Below are 21,476 nucleotides of genomic sequence, written 5' to 3'. Positions count from 1 at the left end.
TCTTGACAGGTGTTGATGGTCAGACTCTGACACAATCTGAACCAGTGGTTAAAAGACCTGGAGAATCTCACACACTGACCTGTACAGGCTCTGGATTTTCAAGAGCATTCAGCAGCTATTACATGAACTGGATCAGACAGGCTCCTGGAAAAGGACTGGAGTGGATCGCCTGGCATCATGATAGTGGCAGCAGCACATCCTACTCTCAGTCAGTCCAAGGCCGGTTCACCATCTCCAAAGACAACAGCAAACAGCAGGTGTATCTGCAGATGAACAGTCTGAAGACTGAAGACTCTGCTATTTATTATTGTGCTGGAGGTTATTCCACAATGAGTGGAGTTGGTTGAACAGCTGTACAAAAACCTCCATCTCTAATCTTAACTGACACTCAACCCTCAGGTGGAACAGCTCTGTCTGTAACATGAAGCCACCAGAGGAGAAGCCCACCCACAACTAAAATTCATTTTCTACACAGTTCATGATTTAATTGAACAACAACAGCTTTCATCAGTTCAATACTTTGACTTTCCAGTCTTCCAAACATTAGTCTATAAAATCCCACAGTGAAAAAAGAATAACACTACTGCATTTGCCATTAATCCTATAAATCTGACAGGTTTGCTGCAAATGGTCATAATCCATCAGGACATGGTCCTTCAGAGAAAGACTTTTCATATCAAATACAAAATAAAACAAATAGGAACTCCTAAATCATTTACATCACATAGGTTTCACTGTAACACACTGTATAGATGGAATAGATGAGTTAAGCAAGAAGGGGCCTGTTGATAAGTTTGTTGATGAGAAGTTGATAGTTTTGTGTCGATCATGACTCCAAAATGATGATGATTTCATTTTTTTGTTGCTCACATCAGAAACAAGCAAACACGGTTTCCTTTTGTTCAGATATCTATAATCACCAATAATGTGTAACTATTATTATGCTGTTATTTCACAATATGTATTTAGTTCATTTTTCTAATCTTGCAGGCATATAGATCTTATATAACCAACTGTTATCATTCAATTCGTAATAATGTTTCCATTATGCTTTTTGTGTGTTCATAGTTTTGCATGTCAAAATGTATTTGATGAAAAAATCCACAATAAACTTCATGGAGGTTATTACTTTTTCAGTGGGTGCAGATCATCAACAAATTGAGGCAATTAGCGTCCTAAAATAGCTAAAAACTTTAAATGCTGCTTGTAGATGCAAGGATAATTGAAATGGTATTTTGAGTGACAATGTTGAGTAATGTGTTGAGACAATTTTAAACTGTTCAATGTGCATTTAATGAAATATGTCAAGCTTAATTTTACATATACAACAACACTTTATTGGCTCCAGTCAGACCAACACTGATACTAAACCATGTTTTCTGTAGCTCTGCTGCTGCTGTTGGCAGCTGGATCCTGTGAGTCTCTGGATTGTCATTGTCAACACTTATTATTTTGCTGATCATTTATGACAAAACATTTTCTTTTTTTACCAGGTGTGAAGTGTGAACAGTTGACACAGCCAGCCTCTGTGACTGTGCAGCCAGGTCAACGTCTGACCATCACCTGTCAGGTCTCTTATACCCCTTTCCCACTGGCCAAAAAACCCGTTTAAACCCGCTAACAATCGGCTTTTGGTGGCAGTGGGAAAGGCGCACCGAGCCGCGTCGACGCGGGTCGACGCGGGTCAAACGACTCGGCAAGCGACGCGGGTTAAAATCGCCTTCAATCGGCTCGGCTCCGAACGGCTTGCAGTGGGAACGCCAGACCCGCGTCAACCCGCTAATTTACGTGATGACACTGAACGTTACGTGACGCTACGTCATCGCGCCGGTCGCGTCTCATATCACGTACCAAAACAAAGCTCGGCTCCGCTCTGCTCTCATCCGAGACTGGGATCAAAAGATCAGAGAACACTGACCAAAAACGATAGAAAAAAAGAAAAGAAAAGAAGCGACAGTCTGTTTAACTGACGTGTTGTGCCGCGGACGTCCGTCATCCGGCCGCAGCAGACTCTCTGTCCTCCGCGGTCCTGGTGCTCCAGGTCAGCCAGCCAGAGAGTCTGCCTCGGCGGACGGACACTCCGCGGCGGGCGGCTGTGGCATGACTGTGTGTCTCTTGCACCGCAGATGAGAGCGGGGCGACTGGTTTATGCTCTGTCTGATCCCTCAGCGGGGGGTCAGACTCGGCTTCTTTTGGTCAATGGGAAAGGGGCCAAATGCCGATTGTTAGCGGGTCGACCCGCGTTTAAAAAACCCGCGTCGACCCGCTAATTTTAGTGGGAAAACGGCTTTATTCTGTTAGCAGCTATGATACAAATTGGATCAGACAACCTACAGGGAAAGCTATGGAGTGGATTGGAGCTGCACGGGTTGGACACACTTCAGTCTACAAAGATTCACTAAAGAACAAGTTCAGTATTGACTTAGACTCTTCCAGCAACACAGTGACTCTAAATGGACAGAATGTACAGCCTGAAGACACTGCTGTGTATTACTGTGCCAGATACACACAGTGACACAAACCATCAGTAGAGCTGAACAAAAACCCCTCAGTGACTGAACAGTTGTAACATGAAGCCACCAGAGGAGGAGCCCTCACACTGCACACCAAGTCACTGAAAACAATTTATTTGAACTGAAAGTGTGGAAGTACACATTTCCACTTGTTGCCAAATTCACCAAATTCACATAAGGCACTTTTTAAAGCAGAAGTAAGCGGAATGTTTGTGTTAATATAAGTCTTAAATAGTTATATCTTCCGACAGCAATCACTTATAGAGTGTTTGGTCTGAAACACGGGTCTGTCAGTCACTCTGCTCTGCTGTAAGCCGAGGAGAAAACTTTCCTTGTATCCTACAACCTTTATCCAATGAGGAGAGAGAACGCCATAAAGGGGCCGTCCTCTCTGTGTGTGCAGCCAAGGGATGTGCGTGAATGTGGTGACGTAGGGACGAGGGCGGGGACTGCTAACTCCACTGGCGTGCACAGGGGGGGGGCAGGGGGGGCGGTCGCCCCCCCTCGTGGCCCAATTGTTGAAAAACGCGTGCTAAAGTGCCCCCTGGGAGCCAAAACGCGCGTTAAAGTGCCCTCTTGGAAGCCAAAACACGTGCTAAAGTGTCCTCATGGGGGGCAAAACGTGTGTTAAAGTGCCCTCTAGGAGCTAAAACGTGTGCTCAAGTGCCGTCATGGGGGCCAAAACGTGTGCTAAAGTGCCCTCTAGGAGCCAAAACGTGTGCTAAAGAGCCCTCTAGGAGCCACAATGCGTGCTAAAGTGCCCTCTAGGAGCTGAAACGCGTGCTTAAGTGCCCTCTTGGGCCTCTTGGGAGCCAAAACGCGTGCTAAAGTGCCCTCTAGGAGCCTAAACGTGTGCTAAAGTGCCCTCATGGTAGCCAAAACGTGTGCTAAAGTGCCCTCTAGGAGTCAAAACACATGTTAAAGTGCCCTTCGAAGCCAAAACGTGTGCTAAAGTGCCCTCTTGGGAGCCAAAACACGTGTTAAAACAGGCCACATCGATGTTTTTTAGTCTTAAGGTATTGATATTATAAAACAGGCCAAATCAACGTTTAAAAAGGCCAAATTTTTTTCGCCGCCGACATGTGGTCGCCGGCCAAACGCACCATGTCGCTACAGTCTCACTCTTGTCATATTCTGAAACTTGGCAGCCCTGAAAGTGCCCTCTAGGAGCCACATCTAGGAACCAAAACGTGTGCTAAAGTGCCCTCTTGGGAGCCAAAACACGTGTTAAAGTGCCCCCTTGGAAGCCAAAATGCGTGCTAAAGTGCTCTCTAGGAGCCAAAACGTGTGCTAAAGTACCCTCTTGGGGGCCAAAACACGTGTTAAAACAGGCCAAATCGACGTTTCTTTAGTCTTAAGGTATCGATATTAAAACAGGCCAAATCGATGTTAAAAAAGGCCAAAAGATTTTCGCCGCCGACCTGTGGTCGCCGGCCAAATGCACCATGTCGCTACAGTCTCACTCTTGTCATTTTCTGAAACTTGGCAGCCCTGAAAGTGCCCTCTAGGAGCCACATCTAGGAGCCAAAACATGTGCTAAAGTGGCCTCTTGGGAGCTAAAACACGTGTTAAAGTGCCTTCAGGGAAGCCAAAACGCGTGCTTAAAGTGCCCTCTTCAGTGGCGAGGACGCGCTATTAGGTGCCCCTTTTTTTCCTTTTCGCCCCTGCCCTTCAAAAAGTCTGTGCACACCACTGGCTAACTCCATTGGCTGACAAGAAGTTAGCCAAAACGACCGGATCGCTTACTTCTGCTTTAATTGTTATTATTATTATTCAATTTTATTTACTATTTATTGATTAATTCTATTTTGAATCTCTGTATCTACAGGGTTCATATTGATCACTTAAATCAGATCTGACTTTTTTGCATTGGAAAACACTTACAGAGTATCTATCTACCCATTTTGAGCAAGTGTTGCGCTTTTGCAGGTTCTCCACTCGATTTTACAGTTTATACCAATTGTTTTGAGAAATGCACTAACTGTTGTACAAAATATTAATACTGATGTGAGAAATGCACCGAAGCGACTGAGAAAAACTGTAATCAATAAACAAGTGTTGGACCGTCCTCATCAGAAAATGTTATCAGCTTGATGAAGGGGTTACTGTCGATCAGTCATTGGTTTAGGAGCTCCAGACTGGATCAGACAGCCTGTGAGGAGAGGAAAGGACTTGACTGTATTGGAATGAGATCTACTGCAGCTTCATAAAAACCATGATGGTGACTAATAAATATTGGGAATTTTACATATTGTTGGGGCATTGGTGAGAACACATTGGGCTATGTTTAGATTGTAAAACCATTACACAAAATATCAGCCAAAGATGAAACCACAGTCCATCACCTGGGTCCTCCCTGTGAGGAGGAGTCAATGCAAAAGTCAGATGTCTTCCACCTCTACTTATGTGACTGCAGAGAGGATGACAGAGAACAGTGGACACACAGTTTAACATGATGGAATTTTTGATGTTTACAAATGTCTTGACAGGTGTTGATGGTCAGACTCTGACAGAATCTGAACCAGTGGTTAAAAGACCTGGAGAATCCCACAGACTGACCTGTACAACATCTGGATTCACATTCAGCAGCTATTACATGGCCTGGGTCAGACAGGCTCCTGGAAAAGGACTGGAGTGGATCGCTTATATCAGCAATGGTGGTGGCAGCTCACAATACTACTCTCAGTCAGTCCAAGGCCGGTTCACCATCTCCAGAGACAACAGCAAACAGCAGCTGTATCTGCAGATGAACAGTCTGAAGACTGAAGACTCTGCTGTTTATTATTGTGCTCGAGAGTCACAGTGAGTGGAGTTAAAGGTGCAGCTGTACAAAAACCTACAGCTCAATTTTGAGCTTTACACATCCAAATCACGCCACACAAAAAATTCATATATTTCATGAACTGATCATTTGGGAAAGCATTTTCACATTCATTGTATTACTTTGGATTCTCTTCACGTTCTATAATTTGTTCCCACTGATTGGCTACTCTAAGATGCCAATGAGTGCCGTTTATCTCTACTGTATGTGTCAGTCCTGTGACAGAGAAGAGATGTTCTACTTTGAAACCATTTGCAAAAAGGATCATGCCAGTCTGTCCTTCATGTGGACTTCACAAATGGGCTTCATTAAAAGCACCTCTGTGAAAACAGTGGTGATCTGTCAAATTGGGACACATTCTAATTGATTTCAAATCTATTCTGTATGGTCACAGACATTGAAATATTTTCATTGGTGAAAAGATGGCGAGAAGATCTTTTTTTTTAAAATAATTATTCCATCTTGCATAGTAAACATGAAACTAAAGAAAAGCATCAATACAAATACACAAGTTTCAGTTTCTTCACAGCTTCTCTTTTCTCAACTCCCCTAGTTTCTCTGTCTTCGAACACCTGCAGCCACTAAAAGTCATAAATGCAAACTCACATTCCAGCCACAACACATGATGTTATTAACACAATCCTTGCCACTGTCATGTCTTCAACAAGTCATTTCATAACAAAACAAACACAACACATATGATAATGATAAACAGACAGACTCTCCTTGTTCCTCAGATATAAAAACTTGAGGTCAGACTGTCAGTGGAGTTCACAGCTCATCAACTTCACCATAAACCATGTTTTCTGTAGCTCTGCTGCTGCTGTTGGCAGCTGGATCCCATGAGTTTCTGGATTTGTCAGATTCAACATTTATTATTTTACTCTATAACTTGAAAATAACAAAATGATTTATTATTTTTACCAGGTGTGAAGTGTGAACAGTTGACACAGCCAGCCTATGTGACTGATACAAAATGGAACAAAATCATAAATCCTCATCAGCTTCACACGCTTGTTGTCCTCTCTTCAGGTGGTTCAAGAAAATAAAAGTAATATTTTGATTGGACTTTTCTAAACAGAGAGTTGAATAGCTTCCATGTACTGTACACATGAAACTTCATCAGTGCCAAACCTTTAAAGATTCATTAGAAATAAGCCCCATGGAATACAAGTCTAAACAGCAACTGCACTGTGAGAAATTGTACTATTTTTTTTTTTTTTTTTTTGAGCAAGCATTACAATGGTCACATTTTGAAAACTGGGATGTTTGAAGTTTTCCATGTCCCTTTCTAGGCCTGCATAATCTGCACTGGCATGGTTCATGTAAGACTGAACAATAATTTAAGAAAGATAAATAATCCAGTATAAAAGGGAAAAGTAACCATCTAGGGGGAAAAAATAATCATTTGCTTTTGTGTCAATAATTAAATGAGAAGATCTCAACTAAATATGTTCATTTTTCGTTTACTTTGGAATCTGAGGCTTGTTATATCCCATCAGTGTCCCTCATTATGCAAAGTGAACTTCCTCCCAGTCTGATATAAAGACTTGACATCATGCTGTCAGTTACAGTAGAAGAAGAGAAGCTCCCATCAGATCAGCTCCAACACCAACCATGTTCTCTGTAGCTCTGCTGCTGCTGCTGGCTGCTGGATCCTGTGAGTCTCTCTGAGACACAGACACTGACAGTATGATCACAGCTCACTGACTGTTTATACTGACTCAATATTCAACATGTTTTCCTCCACAGGTGTGAGGTGTGAACAGTTGACACAGCCAGCCTCTGTGACTGTGCAGCCAGGTCAACGTCTGACCATCACCTGTCAGGTCTCTTATTCTCTTGGTAGCTCCCCCACAGCTTGGATCAGACAACCTGCAGGGAAAGGACTGGAGTGGATTGGGAGGATGGGAGGTGGATACAGCACACAATACAAAGATTCACTTAAGAACAAATTCAGTATCGACTTAGACTCTTCCAGCAACACAGTGACTCTAAATGGACAGAATGTACAGCCTGAAGACACTGCTGTGTATTACTGTGCCAGATACACACAGTGACACAAACCATCAGTAGAGCTGAACAAAAACCCCTCAGTGACTGAACAGTTGTAACATGAAGCCACCAGAGGAGGAGCCCTCACACCACTCATGATTTCACACCACTTCACCATGCTGTACAGTACAAGTCAAGAAACACACCTTATGTAAATGTACTGTAATAAATGTTTCATGATCACTAAAACATTCCCACAGTGGAAACGTATAACACTTACACACATTTACCCGTTAACCTTGTTTTTTTATGCTGTCATCAAGACATGAATCTTCAGAAAGTGTCTATTAAAAATGCAAATCAAACACAACTGCACTAATCAGCATCATTGATAATCTTCATGGTCATTTTACACAATAGAAGGACACAAAACTGGTTGTAATGTAATGGAATCTACAATTGTGGCATTTGTATGTAAATAATAGTCAGTTGTAGTCTTTTATCTTCTGAACCTTTTTAACTATAATTTCTTTTTTTTTTCTTCTGTAGATTAATATTTTGTACATCTAACAACCAGGTACAGTAAGTGCAGGCAGGTGCTGGCTTCCATGTGAGGAGGAGTCAATGCAAAACTCAGATGTCTTCCACCTCTACTTAAGTGACTGCAGAGAGGATGACAGAGAACAGTGGACACACAGTTTAACATGATGGACTATAGGACAGGACTGCTGCTGTTAACTCTCTGCTGGGCAGGTCAAGAGATTAGCATATCATAAATTTAGCAAGTCATAGTTTTTTATTTGTACTGTATGACCAGTTCATCTAATTTTATTCTCTTGGCAGGTGCTGATGGTCAGACTCTGACAGAATCTGAACCAGTGGTTAAAAGACCAGGAGAATCTCACAGACTGACCTGTACAGGATCTGGGCTCACATTCGGCAGCTATTTTATGGCCTGGATCAGACAGGCTCCTGGTAAAGGACTGGAGTGGATCGCCTGGCATACTTGGGGTGGCAGCAGCAAATCCTACTCTCAGTCAGTCCAAGGCCGGTTCAGCATCTCTAGAGACGACAGCAAACAGCAGCTGTATCTGCAGATGAACAGTCTGACGACTGAAGACTCTGCTGTTTATTATTGTGCTCGAGACTCACAGTGACTGAAGCTGGTTGAGCAGCTGTACAAAAACCTCAACCTGATATTTAAATCTGAACTGACACAACATCGAGAAATAATTTTGTAATAAAATCCTACAATCCTCAACTCTCTAGCTGTAACATGAAACCTGTACATTACAAATTATTTCACACTAATTCATTCTTGCATTTTGATGGAAACAGCCTTTGGATTTTGCTTTTGTGAACAAACAGTTCAATACTTTGACTTCATTGTCTTCTAAACATTAGTCTATAATTCCCCACAGTGAAAACAGAACATCACAAACATTAAGCCTTCCAGTCTGATGAATTTGTATCAAATAATTATAATCCATCAGGACATGGGCCTTCAGAGAGAGTATCTGTATAACAGGAACATAAGAATAAAAGGGATTTCATGAATCAGTAGCCCCACATGGTTTTAGTTACACATTAGCTCCCAAATGGCGTGGGTCAAACAGGCTCCTGGTAAAGGACTGGAGTGGATCGCTTACATAAGCAATTCCAGTTCTCCTATCTATTACTCCCAGTCAGTCCAGGGCAGATTCACCATCTCCAGAGACGACTCCAGCAGTAAAGTCTATCTACAGATGAACAGTCTGAAGACTGAGGACACTGCTGTGCATTACTGTGCCAGAGACACAATCAGAGACAATGATAGAAGAGTCATACAAAAACTACTTCTTCTATTTATCACCACCATCTCTTCACCAACAACCTTCTTTTAATATGTTGATTGTTATTTAGTTTTCTTGGACTGCACCTACACACAGATATAATACAACTCTTTGCCTCTTAACCATGTCTAACTGTAACCCTGTCCAGCCTTTGGGTCACTATAAGATGTCAGACCGCAGATACTCGACTCTTGGAGATGGTGAAGATCTGAGTGATCATCTGTCTCTTATTCTCTCTTTGCAGCCTTTTACCACAATTGCTTGGATCAGACAGGTGTGAAGTGTGAACAGAATCAACTGGACTGGAATGAAAAGAAGTAGCCTAGTGTTTAATGAAGCACCAACACTAAAATTAAATTACTTCATGTAAACCAGAAGTTATTTTGTAGGTAGCTACAGCTTTTATTAACTTGTTTAGGGAATAAAGATGATTAAAAAGTCATTTCTGACAGCTTATAAAGATCAGACTCAAACTCTCCACCATCACATCTAAGAACTCACAGAACCTGCAGTAAATATCACAAAGGACTTACACAAATATGATGAGTTATGAATAATACTGACAACAGTCCACCAACTCAGAGCAAACAGTCCATGTTTCTTTTTTATATCCCATCAGTGTCCCTCATTATGCAAAGTGAACTTCCTCACAGTCTGATATAAAGACTTGAATTCAGTTGCAGAAGAGAAGCTCCCATCAGATCAGCTCCGACCAACCATGTTTTCTGTAGCTCTGCTGCTGCTGCTGGCTGCTGGATCCTGTGAGTCTCTCTGGATTTGTCAGACTCAACTTTTTTTTGTTTTGTTGTGTAACTAAACAGAATATTTTCTTTTTTATCAGGTGTGAAGTGTGAACAGTTGACACAGCCAGCCTCTGTGACTGTGCAGCCAGGTCAACGTCTGACCATCACCTGTCAGGTCTCTTATTCTGTTAGTAGCTACTTCACAGCTTGGATCAGACAACCTGCAGGGAAAGGACTGGAGTGGATTGGAATGGAAAGTGTTGGTTCGACCAAATACTACAAAGATTCACTGAAGAACAAGTTCAGTATCAGCTTAGACTCTTCCAGCAACACAGTGACTCTAAATGGACAAAATGTGCAGCCTGAAGACACTGCTGTGTATTACTGTGCCAGATACACACAGTGACACAAACCATCAGTAGAGCTGAACAAAAACCCCTCAGTGACTGAACAGTTGTAACATGAAGCCACCAGAGGAGGAGCCCTCACACCACTAATAATTTCAGTCCAAGTCTCTGTATCCTACGGAGGCCCTGAGGGGCAAAGCACAATGACATTTCACAAAACACATTTCAGATTACGGAAAGGGTAGGGACAACACCTCTTGTTTGTGATGGGACGAGCCCAAATCTGGCGACATGTCATTTCCTGTTTCTACTCTCAGCACAGGCAGGCAGCTGAAACAGCACACGCAACAATGTAGCTTTGATTAAAATAGTTAATGTAGCCTATTTTACAGGATAAGTAGCTGACAAATATGACGCATATGGTTTATGGGCAACAAAGTCACTGTTAACAAAATCAACATCTACAGTATCTGTCCCTTCAAATGAAAGTTTGTGACGTGTGTGATTGGAGCAGCTGCTGACATGTGCAGCTGACAGTGACAGTTTCACTAAACCTGAGCCACCATCCGATCCTCCCTCGTTCACATCGTGACGTCTCTTGGACATAAGGCATAAACCTCTGTATATTCTGTGTTTTTCCTTTCTTCAACTGTCTCGTTTCAGTTTTTGCCGGTTGGCAACATGAAATCTGGTGTTATTGTGGCATATTAAAAATAAAAACTATAGGAAGATACAGATGCGCAAAAACCACAACATTGAAATACTGTAGTGAAGCCATAACTCCTTGTGACCACAGCACCAGTGTGTCGCGCCTCACCCGTCAACGAATATTGGTGGGTATTTCACACACTATATTGAATTTTAAACTACAGATTTATTTAGAATGTTTAAATAGCCTATGACACATAAATTAATGTATGATTAAGTGTTCAAAAAAAAATTCAGAGAGCAGGGAGAGTGCATTTTTTAAGTTTTACAACACTCGTTTTTGGAGAAAACTTCTACTATTACACAGTATTACATCCTGTTCTACATAAGACATAAACACATAAAAGCCACAATGATTTAAATAGATTTCATTGAATTTTAATAAAAGTTTCTTAATACAATCATAGAGAAACTATTGTCATCAATTTAAATGCACTGCCTCATGATCACTAAGACATGAATGTGTTTCCACTATGACGTTTCCATGGTGGAAACTTATTGCACTCCAAATATAATACAAATATTTAACTTATTTTAATAGGTTGTTTTCCAACAAGACAGCTTCAGAAAGTGTTTCTTCCATCTCATCAATATTTAAAAAAGCAACAAAATAAAATGTATTCCCTAAACACATCTTCACTTTAATTTTTTCTAAGTGACAAAGGTGCTGAAGGAAGATGAATAAAACAAAATACATTTTCTTCTTTATTTAAAGTAAAGATAAATGAACTTCACAATTTACAAAAAACACACGAAACACTCCTTTTATCTGGAAATGATAAGTGCATCATCTTGACGTTTGACTTTGCCCTACCTGGATACAATTTATTAAATCAGTCACTATCAGACAAAAATGGATATAACATAACCATCTTTAGAAGAAGAAGAAGAAGAAGAAAAACAAAAGTGTTTTGGCACAAAAACAATCTGACTGAATTAGTGAAAAGGAAAGATTATAAACACTTGACTACTTCATGGTCATGGGTAAAATAATAGAAATGGTTAGAAGATTAAAAAAAATACTGAGTGTTGATTTGAACTGTAAATTAAAACACTCACATGTTGTATTTGTATTTGTTGTATTCATGATATTGTTTGTACATTCAGAACATTATGTAAAATTAATAATGAAAGACAGATGATGTAAACAGAATGTCTTCAACTATTTAATTGAGCCTCACACTAAACATTAATTCTCCAGTCTGACACAAGAGTAACTGAACTGTTGTCTTCACTTTTTGTATATTTTCAGTTTTGCAAACTACAAAAAGGAGGAGTCAATGCAAAACTCAGATGTCTCCCACCTCTACTTATGTGACTGCAGAGAGGATGACAGAGAACAGTGGACACACAGTTTAACATGATGGACTATAGGACAGGACTGCTGCTGTTAACTCTCTGCTGGACAGGTCAAGAGACTCTCTGATGTTGATGAAGTAGATTTAAACGACAATGTTAGCGGCTTAAAACAATTGATTGTTAATTGTTATCCTCTTAACAGGTGTTGATGGTCAGACTCTGACAGAATCAGAACCAGCGGTTAAAAGACCTGGAGAATCTCACAGACTGACCTGTACAGGATCTGGATTCACATTCAGCAGCTACTGGATGGGCTGGGTCAGACAGGCTCCTGGAAAAGGACTGGAGTGGATTGCTTCTATGTATACTAGTGCTAATATCTACTACTCTCAGTCAGTCCAAGGCCGGTTCACCATCTCCAGAGACAACAGCAAACAGCAGCTGTATCTGCAGATGAACAGTCTGAAGACTGAAGACTCTGCTGTTTATTATTGTGCTCGAGAGTCACAGTGACTGAAGTTGGTTAAACAGCTGTACAAAAACCTCCAGTCCTGCTTGTTTTCATAGTTTTCACAGCTTTGTATTTATTATTTATCTTAAATATTTTTTAACTCTCCCTGAGAACAGTCAACATCAATTAATAAGAAATATGTCACTAATGATCACAACACAGACTCAATCCAAAACATTAAAAACACAATGAGATACATTTCAAGAATTTTAGTTAAATGATATCTATGTGGAATTGAAAAATAAGTACAGGATATGAGTTTTTAAAACATTGTTCCTTTGTACATGTAGTAATTACAGTACTTCCTCTACTGCGATTATTTTACAGTTTAAACCCCTGTTAATACAGCCAAAAAAACAAACATTAAATGTGTGAAATGTTGTCATAAGTGCTGTATTAAGACTGATTAATGGCATGAAGGCTGTTTAGAGAGATCATATTCACCTTGACATTTTACTACCAAAATGTAAACAGTTACTTGGTTAACATTTTTCAGTATTTGAAGAAATTCTTTGTTGAAATGTTGCATTCATTGGCCAAAACCATGATTCATAAGGTCATCACGCCTTTGACCTTCCAATCAATTCGTCCCTGCATATAGTGAATGCTTTCTGACATATGAGATATTTTGTGTACAAGAAGGGGATGGACAGACAACCAAAAAGCAAGTCTTATACACCATAGAGGTTGGAGACGTTCCTTATCAGATCCTTCACTTAACTAAATGAAAAACCTTCACTGTGAATCAGTTTTACTGGGCCATCAAGCTAATTTCTTCTGGAAGACTGAGGAAGCTGTTATTTTTTGTTGTCCACAATTGACAGAAAAGTTGTCTTTTTTAATGCAGAGACACTTTCAAAAAGTCATAGATGAGTTTGTATGAAAATCCATGTCATACAGTGTAGCTAAAGGAAAGCTGATTTCCTGAAATGTTATTTTTACTGAACAGTCTCTACTTTTGGCTTCAGTCAGACCAACATTAGATGCTTCATGTGTTTGATTCTATGCAAACTCAGTGAGCTTCCTTGTTCCTCAGTTATAAAAACTTGAGATCAGACTGTCAGTGGAGTTCACAGCTCATCACCTTCACCATAAACCATGTTTTCTGTAGCTCTGCTGCTGCTGTTGGCAGCTGGATCCTGTGAGTCTCTCTGGATTTGTACTCAACATGTATTCATTTTTTTTTTAATTCTATCACTTAATTGCTTATAACAGAACGTTTTTTCACCAGGTGTGAAGTGTGAACAGTTGACACAGCCAGCCTCAGTGACTGTGCAGCCAGGTCAACGTCTGACCATCACCTGTCAGGTCTCTTATTCTGTTAGCAGCTATCGCACAGCTCGGATCAGACAACCTGCAGGGAAAGGACTGGAGTGGATTGGAATGAGATATACTGGAGATTCATACTTCACTCAAGAACAAGTTCAGTATCGACTTAGACTCTTCCAGCAACACAGTGACTCTAAATGGACAGAATCTACAGCCTGAAGACACTGCTGTGTATTACTGTGCCAGAAAGTCACAGTGACACAAACCATCAGTAGAGCTGAACAAAAACCCCTCAGTGACTGAACAGTTGTAACATGAAGCCACCAGAGGAGGAGCCCTCACACCACTAATGATTTCACACCAGGTCACACAGAGATGGGAACAGTATTTAGATCCATCCACAGACAGACTGACTTAAACACCCCCAGAAAAAGACCCTGAAAATCATCAGTGTAGATGAGGACAGCATCCTTAAGCAATTTGGCAAGCTGAGTCATTGCAGAGTCGTCGCAGCATCAACTGTCCTATTCAAGATGCACACCCCCAATTGTACACAGGACCTAAAAACACTGCTTCCCGCACCTCATCACCTGGGCCGAACCACCCGAAGGGCATCACAAAGTCATATGTTGATGCTCCCGAGATCCAACACCAAATGCCTTGACAGGAGCTTTGACAGGAAACCATTCGTTGTAGCATTAACAAGGAAGCTCACTTCATATATTTATTTCTAATCACTTTCATCACTTTAAAAGCTCAGACATATTGGATTTAATCTTTATTAACATTTTTTTTGTACCAGATCGTTGAGAATAACAGCCAGGAATTTTCAGGGAATATGCAATAAAGAATCAATACACACGGCCATTTTTTGTTATACTTATAAATGAATTACATTTACAAAAAAAAAAGAAATTTACATCACAATAGTGAATACATGAAATGATATGAGTCAATGAAACTAGAACAGACTTAGACAGAAGCCCCTCCCCCTCCATGAAGTCCTGATGCAAATGGTCAGTGTGAGCAGTGTACTTGTGTCCTGCTGACTGCTCTTGTAGCTCGTGTGGAGCATCAGAGGTCACATCTGCAGCCTCAGGATGATGAACTCACTCACTCTGCTGCTGGTTGCTCTCTCTCTGTCCTGTGAGTTCTCCTGCTTCTTCATGTTTCTTCTTTAAATCAGACAACATTGACTGATGGTCGGTCAGTGACACCAGAGAACATCACAGGTGACTGTCTCACGTTCCTCTCTGCTTTCTCTCAACTTTCATCTCATCAGGTTGTACAGGTCAGAGTATGGAGTCCATTCCTTCCAGTTCAGTGATGAAAAGACCTGGGGAGACTCTTGATCTCTCCTGCAGAGGATCTGGCTTCACATTTACCTGTTGTGGTATGAGCTGGATCAGACAACCTGCAGGAAAAGCTCTGGAGTGGATTGGAGTTGGCCACATTCCTGCCAGTAGCAACGCTTATGCCAGCAGTGTGAGTGGCCGTATAGAAGTCAGAAGAGAAGACAGCAACAGCTTGGTCCATCTAAGACGGTCCAACTTAAGGCCAGAGGACTCTGCTGTGTATTACTGTGCCAAACACTCACAGTGGTTTAAGTGAACACAGAGGCTGTACAAAAACTCCCCAGTACTTTTACAATGAACTACAGGGGGCAGCAGAACACAAGGAGAAGGAGTGTGGCAGTTCTCCATGATGCACTGATGTTGTGTTTTGTCAACAGGTGTTAAGGATTAATTTCCTGAGAACTTTTAGGAAAATCAACCTCTATCCCAATTCTATTCTACTGCTGCACCAGAGTGTCCTCACTCATAGCATTTTGATAATACAAAATGGAACAAAACCTTACATCCTCATCGGCTTCACATACTTGATGTCCTCTCTTCAGGTGGTTCCAAAAAATTAAATAATTCTCTTACACACAGTCAGGTTGGAATTGGTAATATTTTAATTGGGGATTTCTAAACAGAGATTAAAATAGCTTCCATGTGCATATAATTCTATCATTGACAAATGATGGTCCTACTGAACACAAGGAATAAAGTCTAAACAACAACTGCACTGAGAGAGATCATAGTCACAGATTTATAGACAGATGAGGCTTGCTGAGTCGCAGCTTCTTTCCATCTGCTGTCCCACCTGCAGAGACTGTCCATCATCATGTGCCCTTTTTCTTTTTCTGCTGAGATGAATACTGTCTCATATCATCTATGGCAAATAATAAAATAGAATGAAAAAAACTTTCTTGACATTAAAACCTGCAGATATTTCACCACATATTGTTTTCCACTTGTACTGTATAATTCCTCTTCTGAAGTCTGTCTTTTCTTTGAAATGATATTTATTTTTACAACAAAAAATCTGAGCTTCTAAACAGAGATTTGTGAACTGAACTGACAAAGGCATTATTTCAATCATACTTTTCACGACAAAAAAATATTTTAAATGCTAATTTATCACCAACAGACCTCCTGTGATGTACCTGACACTGATTCTTCAGAGGTACAGTATATTACACATTGAGTTCATACAGTCCTGGTCATCACATGACACCTGACCACACTTCTTGCTTGTCCTTGAAAAACTGCCTCGGACTGGAGGCACTGGAATATAGCTTTAGTTACAATCCTGCAGTCATCACATGTAAGTTGTTTACCTTCTCTTTAAACTCAGATGTCTTTATGTGACTACAGAGAGGATGACAGAGATCAGTGAACACACAGTCCAACATGACGGACTCGAAGTATCTGCAAAACATATCTGAGATATCACATTCTTTTTTTTTTTTTTTTTTTTTTTTTTCAAAGCTTTATTTCAAGTTGTAACAATAACAACAACATTTCAGCTTTTCCAGCTCACATTCGCTACAACATCAACAATACATTTACAATTATGACAGCATAACAATTTAGGTTAAGTGAAATAAATTAAAATAAAATCAAAAAATAAAAGACAGTTAAATTAACAATAAAGGAAAACAATGACAGACTTCGTATCCCATGCAAACCACAATTATGGCCACTGTGACAAGATCATTCACCAAACATCTCTGAATGTATGGTCGTTATTGCTATACATTTCCGGTTTGTAATTAAATTAAGAGACTTAAAATAATAATCAACTTCAATTAAAAACAACTTAAATGAAGGTGAAGAATTTTGAAATTTACATTTATGAATATGGAACTTCCCCAATAGAATATAAAGGTTTACTATAGTACATAGTTTTTTTTCTTTGAAATCAAAATAAGTGATAACGTTCTTCCCCTCAATGTTAATTTTATGTTTTGTTTTACACAATATATAATTCTCAAGTTCTTTCCAAAATGTACTACTATATGAACAACCATAAAACAAATGGGTTACATTTTCAAGTTCAATCTTACAAAAGGTACATTTGTTATCGATGTCAAGGAATCTTGAAATATACATTTTAGATCTGAGATATCACATTCACAAAGCCAACACTATGAGTTGTGAGGTCACGGCGACTGTGAGCTTTGAACTTACCAAAGTCTAATGATTTCATTCTTGAGTTAAAGTTGCTTATAACTCAAAGTTTCATATTCTATGCAAACTCAGTGAGCTTCCTTGTTCCTCAGCTAAAAAATAAATTGGCAGCTGGATCATGCTGGATTTGTCATTTTCAACATTGGTCCTTTGACTTTGATCATTTATGGCGAATATTTTTTTTTCTCTTTTATCAGGTGTGACTTTTTTTTAAATTCTATCCAACTGACCCATACAATTTGAAATTAGTGATAACAGTTACTTTGATCTTTTTCTAATATAAAAATACAATAAACCTGCACATACAAAACTGATGTATTTTCAGTGTGTTCACAGACATGCTCCAAAAAAATGTAGTTGACATGTTTAATTCAAGTCAGACATGTCAGGATCCAGCTGTAATAAATGTAAGATTTGTTCCTAATATATGATCACTGGTTGACATCATCTTTTGCTTTGGTGCTTGTTCTCTTTTTCTCTTTTTTTTTGCTTGACACATTTTTTCCGCAGACAATATGCAGAAAATAGAGTAGTGCTACTGTTAATGAATAAAACCTGAAGATATTCCAATGATAGCCAGGTTCACCGCACCTCTCTCCTCTCTGTGAGGAGGAGTCAATGCAAAACCCAGATGTCTTCCACCTCTACTTATGTGACTGCAGAGAGGATGACAGAGAACAGTGGACACACAGTTTAACATGATGGACTATAGGACAGGACTGCTGCTGTTAACTATCTGCTGGACAGGTCAAGACATTGTCTGATATTGCGTTGAATCTGTCTTGGTGTTGCCAACTTCACAACAAGTTTTTTTGTTTGTCTTGACAGGTGTTGATGGTCAGACTCTGACAGAATCTGAACCAGTGGTTAAAAGACCTGGAGAATCTCACACACTGACCTGTACAGGATCTGGATTTTCAGCAGCATTCAGCAACTATTACATGAACTGGATCAGACAGGCTCCTGGAAAAGGACTGGAGTGGATCGCCTGGCATGATGATAGTGGCAGCAGCACATTCTACTCTCAGTCAGTCCAAGGCCGGTTCACCATCTCCAAAGACAACAGCAAACACCAGGTGTATCTGCAGATGAACAGTGTGAAGACTGAAGACTCTGCTGTTTATTATTGTGCTGGAGGTGCTTTACACAGTGAGTGGAGTTGGTTGAACAGCTGTACAAAAACCTCCATCTCTAATCTTAACTGACACTCAACCCTCAGGTGGAACAGCTCTGTCTGCAACATGAAGCCACCAGTACGGTGTACATTTTAGGACATCCTCAGGTGTCAGGCTTCAGCCTCAGACTTTAGATGAAAAGGCATAAGGTCTTAGGAAAACCTCTGTCAGGTGTCCACTAAACAGCCTCAGAAAAAAGTTGTCAGACCAAAAGGCGTCAGACCAAAAGTCGTCATACCAAAAGGCGTCAGAAAAAAGGCGTCAGAACAAAAGACGTCAGAAAAAAGGCGTCAGAAAAAAAGACGTCAGAAAAAAGGTGTCAGAAAAAAAGCTGTCTTTGTCAGAAAAAAGACGTCAGAAAAAAGGTGTCAAAAAAAAGGCGTCAGACCAAAAGGCGTCAGAAAAAAGACGTCAGAACAAAAGACGTCAGAAAAAAGGCGTCAGAAAAAAAGACGTCAGAAAAAAGGTGTCAGAAAAAAGGCGTCAGACCAAAAGGCATCAGAAAAAAGGCGTCAGAAAAAAGGTGTCAGAAAAAAGGTGTCAGAAAAAAGACGTCAGAAAAAAGGTGTCCGAAAAAAGGCGTCAGACCAAAAGGCATCAGAAAAAAGGCGTCAGAAAAAAGGTGTCAGAAAAAAGACGTCAGAAAAAAGGTGTCAGAAAAAAATATGTCAAACCAAAAGGTGTCAAACTTTGATTCAGTTGGGGCTTTTTTTTTGGAGGGGGGGGCAGACTAGTAAATTATTTATCTATCTATCGCTGTATTTAATGACATCATCGAAACACGACACCGGTAACGAGCTGTCGTGCAGAAAAGAGTCTGCACCCGAAAGGAACACGCATCTCTGATATGTAACGCCAGGTTCACACCGGACGCGGAAGTGCCACGAATAGACGCGGAACGGAGTCTGTTTCCTACCGGCGCCCTTGTTAACCGATTGTGTTGTTCACACCAGATGCACCGCGGCGCGCACCTCCGCAGCCGGCTCGCACCCTGCAGCGATCGTTTTGGTCTATTTTGTGTGTGAGTCGCGAACGATCGCATCAATCTGGGCAGGAAGTTACCCAAAGAAACACAAGAGAATTCGGTTAATTTTCAAGATTAAAGCAATTTTCAAAATAAAATACTGCGATTGACAAATACAATAGCCGTGTGTTTGCGTTTGTGATCTATTTGTGTTTATATACCTAAACAGAGCATGAGAAAGATGAACACACGCACATACCTAGGCAACACATACACACACACACAGCCACAGTCGACCCACACATACACTACACACGCAGCCACAGACCCACACAGCCTACACACAGGCAGAGGCGCTGGTTGACCGGTATGGAGAAATGCGCATCTGGGGCCTCATTTATCATTGTGGATACACCTTTTTTTACGCCATTTTCCCCTCGTTTTGTGCGTACGCACTTTTCTCCGCCAAATTTGGGATCTATCAAGCCAAAACCTGACGGGGAAAAGTGCGGACATTTACACCCATTTTGACCCTGGCGTACGCCTTTTTTGAGGAACAGGAGGAATTGGCGACACCGTTGCTGAGTCAGAGAACTGCAGTGTGAGAGGGAGAGAGGAGCGGAGTACATTTAGAAGAGCACAGAGGATTTTTTAAAGTAATTGTGGTAGTGGTGGACCGTTGATGCTGGCAATCCAACCCGCTCTATAATAACACTAGGCTTTATGTTCATTGATAAACAGAGCGCATTGTGGATTTTGCTTTTTTGATTAGGCTGTGTGACGTCTGACAAGGATCAAACCATCCAAGTTTAAAAACACACCGGCAGCAGCGCACACTGATCTGCAGCTACTGAGACTGTTATTATTCTGTCACCTGAGTTAACGAGGTGCACGTGTGTTTGGAGCTGACGAGAGGAGAGAATAAAGAGTGAGACAACGCGGCCCTGAGGAGGAACTGTGAAGAAAATGACCTAAACCGAGTCCAGTTAGAGCTGTAACTGTGTAGTGGGAAGGCCTGCAAAGTAATGGTAACTATCGTCCTGCTTCCTACATTGTTTTAACATCTAGGTAAAAAATAAAAATAAGAAAAAAGATTTTCTGGGATAAAGGGGCAGATTACATAAAATTCTTCTTCTTTCTGCTCCCTTTTGTTGAGATTTGGGAGGTTTTTGTTTTTATTGTAGCTTATTAAAATGCAAGATCATTTTTCTGACTGATTTATTGCCCGTGTATCTGCTTTCGGAGAAGCGGAGAAGTTCCGCTTCTTTCCCCCGTCCTCCGCCCGTTGTCTCCGTTGTCACTTTGTTGTCACAAAAGTTGCTGCGCCACAGAGAGCACATGGCTAATTAAATATGCACGTGCTGACCATATATAGTTGTATATAGGCGTTCCGGGGGCGGAGTAAGAGGTGTGTTCACGTGTGCACCATTCTTGAGTCCTGTGTGATTTATTGCGGAGAGTTGTGCGTAAGCACAGTTTGATTGATCTGAAAAAGGTGTAAATATTTAGGGTGTACGCCATTTTCGTCTTTTCGCCGTAAGCAAATATTTAGTAGCAGTTTTACACCCTCTTTGATAAATGAGGCCCCTGGTGTGAATGGGAGGGCTCCAGCTTGCGTGCGATTTTCCTTTGTGCAGCGCTTCTGCCAGAACAGCGTGGATATGTCGTCATGACATGAGTGTTGACGGTTTACTTTTATTGCTATTGTTGTTGTTTCTACTGCTCTAGGATGAAAAACATCATGCTTTGTTATGTGACGTGAATTTACACCATTTTAACCT

This window comes from Trachurus trachurus, assembly GCF_905171665.1.
Source record: "Trachurus trachurus genome assembly, chromosome: 8".
Lineage (NCBI taxonomy): Eukaryota > Metazoa > Chordata > Actinopteri > Carangiformes > Carangidae > Trachurus > Trachurus trachurus.
This window is presented reverse-complemented; position numbering follows the sequence as displayed.